Source organism: Salmo trutta, chromosome 14 (genome assembly GCF_901001165.1).
Source record: "Salmo trutta chromosome 14, fSalTru1.1, whole genome shotgun sequence".
Lineage (NCBI taxonomy): Eukaryota > Metazoa > Chordata > Actinopteri > Salmoniformes > Salmonidae > Salmo > Salmo trutta.
The window spans coordinates 81,490,080-81,494,471 of record NC_042970.1 but is presented as its reverse complement, the minus strand read 5'-3'; the positions used below and the strand labels follow the sequence as shown (position 1 = coordinate 81,494,471).

General features: G+C 51.2%; 1 long non-coding RNA gene across 5 annotated transcripts; it reads left to right on the top strand.

Moving 5' to 3' along the window:
• Nucleotides 1–987: 987 nt before the first annotated feature.
• On the top strand, nt 988–2,994 carry LOC115147631 (uncharacterized). 5 transcript variants are annotated; one of them, XR_003866426.1, is made up of 2 exons: nt 988–2,112; nt 2,745–2,994. It is a non-coding gene; the product is annotated as an uncharacterized LOC115147631 (long non-coding RNA). The 5 variants fall into 5 exon arrangements; XR_003866429.1 differs by lacking the exon at nt 988–2,112 and adding an exon at nt 2,340–2,386 and having other exon boundaries at nt 2,817–2,994; XR_003866427.1 differs by lacking the exon at nt 988–2,112 and adding an exon at nt 2,344–2,386.
• Nucleotides 2,995–4,392: the final 1,398 nt, after the last annotated feature.

The window sequence follows — 4,392 nt, the reverse complement described above, 5'->3', positions numbered from 1 at the left end:
GGGAAGTGAGGAGAGGAGGTACCCCAGGGGTTAAATTGAAGAGGACAGGGTTAGAATTCGTGTAGAACAGACCTATAGCTGTAAAACCCACTGGATTATCTTTGAATTGGGATATAGGTTCTCTATTCATTGTAATTCTATGGTACGGAGTCTGGGAGCCCGTTTAAAAGGACCCTTCTTATAGGATGATATTTAGCCTATTGTGATGTCATCAATTAGGCCTGCATCATGTCACTATGACCTCATCAGTTAGAATGTTCAAAGGATTGCGTCATCACCACATTGTGATGTCATCAGTTAGAGGGCGTGTTCCTCTGTTCAGACGTTGCTGACGCCAGATCTTACAACGCCTGGATAGGTATTTTACATGTCAGCTAACCACATCACATGTTAAAGCAATCTGGTGCACAGTTGATGACGTGGCGTGCAACCAGTGGTTGATGCATGTGACGTCTGAGCAGAGACGCAACCAGAATGTTTAACAAAGGATCGCTTCATCTGGTTGTGATGTCATCAGTTGGAATGTTCTACAAAGGGCTAAATCCAATTATGACGTCATCAAACTTCATTGATGACATAATGAGCCTGGGACTGTCAGAGACTTCAGTCAGGGTGATGGGGGCTGAGAGGGTACAGAACAGACTTCAGTCAGGGTGATGGGGGCTGGGAGGGTACAGAACAGACTTCAGTCAGGGTGATGGGGGCTGGGAGGGTACAGAACAGACTTCAGTCAGGGTGATGGGGGCTGGGAGGGTACAGAACAGACTTCAGTCAGGGTGATGGGGACTGAGAGGGTACAGAACAGACTTCAGTCAGGGTGATGGGGGCTGGGAGGGTACAGAACAGACTTCAGTCAGGGTGATGGGGGCTGGGAGGGTACAGAACAGACTTCAGTCAGGGTGATGGGGGCTGGGAGGGTACAGAACAGACTTCAGTCAGGGTGATGGGGGCTGGGAGGGGTACAGAACAGACTTCAGTCAGGGTGATGGGGGCTGGGAGGGTACAGAACAGACTTCAGTCAGGGGGATGGGGGCTGGGAGGGTACAGAACAGACTTCAGTCAGGGTGATGGGGGCTGGGAGGGTACAGAACAGACTTCAGTCAGGGTGATGGGGGCTGGAAGGGTACAGAACAGACTTCAGTCAGGGTGATGGGGGCTGGGAGGGTACAGAACAGACTTCAGTCAGGGTGATGGGGGCTGGGAGGGTACAGAACAGACTTCAGTCAGGGTGATGGGGGCTGGGAGGGGGTACAGAACAGACTTCAGTCAGGGTGATGGGGGCTGGGAGGGGGTACAGAACAGACTTCAGTCAGGGTGATGGGGGCTGGGAGGGTACAGAACAGACTTCAGTCAGGGTGATGGGGGCTGGGAGGGTACAGAACAGACTTCAGTCAGGGTGATGGGGGCTGGGAGGGTACAGAACAGACTTCAGTCAGGGTGATGGGGGCTGGGAGGGTACAGAACAGAGAGGGTTAATTGTGGTTTCAAGAGAGGCCTTTGTGCTGTTTCTGGGTCAGATTGGATGGCAGAAAGTCATGGGCTGTGTCCCAAATGACACCCTGTTCCCTATCTAGTGCACTATAGTGTTCCATTTGGGATGCGACCCATGTGCAGTTAGTTTGGTGTGTAATCCCCCCCAGTCAGTCCCCAGCGGCAGATACAGTATGTGACTTAATCCGTGTCCAAGCTGGCCTGATGTCGGCCCCAAATCCTACAGTGATCCTCTAAGAATGAGAAGAAGAGGCTTCAGTGCACTTCCTGTTCCTCATTCCGAATGTGATGGGCAGGAAATGCGCGCTTTACTTCTTACTGACTTCCACAGACAGAGAGAGACAGACAGGCAGAGAGAGAGAGAGAGACAGACAGGCAGAGAGAGAGAGAGAGACAGACAGGCAGAGAGAGACAGACAGGCAGAGAGAGAGACAGACAGGCAGGCAGAGAGAGAGAGAGAGAGACAGACAGGTAGACAGAGGGGCAGACAGACAGGCAGAGCTTGTCAGAGGGGATACTATTTGTTTAGTGAGTGTGGTTTGGTCATGGCGGGCCGGGGACCACAGCTGCCTACAGTGTTGAGGTCAGCCCCTTTTCTCAGATTTTGGGTAGAGAAAGGAGGTCTCCTCCTCTACCCCTCTACAAACTCAGACACCCTGAGGTCTCCTCCTCTACCCTCTGGACCCAGACACCCTGAGATCTCCTCCTCTACCCTCTGGACCCAGACACCCTGAGGTCTCCTCCTCTACCCCTCTATAGACCCAGACACCCTGAGGTCTCCTCCTCTACCCCTCTATAAACCCAGACACACTAAGGTCTCCTCCTCTACCCCTCTATGAACCCAGACACCCTGAGATCTCCTCCTCTACCCCTCTATAGACCCAGACACACTAAGGTCTCCTCCTCTACCCCTCTATGAACCCAGACACCCTGAGATCTCCTCCTCTACCCCTCTATAGACCCAGACACACTAAGGTCTCCTCCTCTACCCCTCTATGAACCCAGACACCCTGAGATCTCCTCCTCTACCCCTCTATAGACCCAGACACCCTGAGGTCTCCTCCTCTACCCCTCTATAGACCCAGACACCCTGAGATCTCCTCCTCTACCCCTCTATAGACCCAGACACCCTGAGGTCTCCTCCTCTACCCCTCTATAAACCCAGACATACTAAGGTCTCCTCCTCTACCCCTCTATAGACCGACACACTAAGGTCGCCTCCTCTACCCCTCTATAGACCCAGACACCCTGAGATCTCCTCCTCTACCCCTCTATAGACCCAGACACCCTGAGATCTCCTCCTCTACAAACCCAGACACACCAAGGTCTCCTCCTCTACCCCTCTATAAACCCAGACACACTAAGGTCTCCTCCTCTACCCCTCTATAGACCCAGACACCCTGAGATCTCCTCCTCTACCCCTCTATAAACCCAGACACCCTGAGGTCTCCTCCTCTACCCCTCTATAGACCCAGACACCCTGAGATCTCCTCCTCTACAAACCCAGACACCCTGAGGTCTCCTCCTCTACCCCTCTATAGACCCAGACACCCTGAGATCTCCTCCTCTACCCCTCTATAGACCCAGACACCCTGAGGTCTCCTCCTCTACCCCTCTATAAACCCAGACACCCTGAGGTCTCCTCCTCTACCCCTCTATAGACCCAGACACCCTGAGATCTCCTCCTCTACCCCTCTATAGACCCAGACACCCTGAGGTCTCCTCCTCTACCCCTCTATAAACCCTGAGATCTCCTCCTCTACCCCTCTATAAACCCAGACACCCTGAGGTCTCCTCCTCTACCCCTCTATAGACCCAGACACCCTGAGGTCTCCTCCTCTACCCCTCTATAAACCCAGACACCCTGAGATCTCCTCCTCTACCCCTCTATAGACCCAGACACCCTGAGATCTCCTCCTCTACCCCTCTATAGACCCAGACACCCTGAGATCTCCTCCTCTACAAACCCAGACACCCTGAGGTCTCCTCCTCTACCCTCTGGACCCAGACACCCTGAGATCTCCTCCTCTACCCCTCTATAGACCCAGACACCCTGAGGTCTCCTCCTCTACCCCTCTATAGACCCAGACACCCTGAGATCTCCTCCTCTACCCCTCTATAGACCCAGACACCCTGAGGTCTCCTCCTCTACCCCTCTATAAACCCAGACACCCTGAGGTCTCCTCCTCTACCCCTCTATAAACCCAGACACACTGAGGTCTCCTCCTCTACCCCTCTATAAACCCTGAGATCTCCTCCTCTACCCCTCTATAGACCCAGACACACTCCCAGTCCTGGAGGCTAAACAGATCCTAGATCAGCACTGTTTTTTGTTTTGTTTGTTTTTTTATGTTAAAAATGTACCCATTGTTGGCAATCAGTCAGTATAGACCTGTTAATATATTATATATACAGCATTGACTATGGCTCTATTTTTAAATGAAGAAAGTGTGTGTGTGTGTGTCCAAAGGTGATGGATAATGAACTATTAACTGGCATTATAATGATGTTGTCAAATGTCTTGGGAGGGGAATCATGGTTGGATTAAAATATCAGAATGAATTAAACCTGTATATTGTGTTTGTTTAATTTATTTGAGTGAGTGAGTGAGTGAGTGAGTGAGTGAGTGAGTGAGTGAGTGAGTGGGTGGGTGGGTGGGTGGGTGGGTGGGTGGAAATACCAGTGGTGGTTCCAGATGACATCTCCAGACACCAGTATTGTCTACATCATCTCTCTAGACTGACTATAGTATATAGCTCAGTATACAGCTAGTCAAGTCTCTATAGTACATTCTCTAGACTAAAGTCTATAAATCAGTATAGTGCTCCAGGGAGGACTATAGTACAGTCTATACAGATGACTATAGTACAGTCTATACAGTGAAGATTATAGTACAGTCTA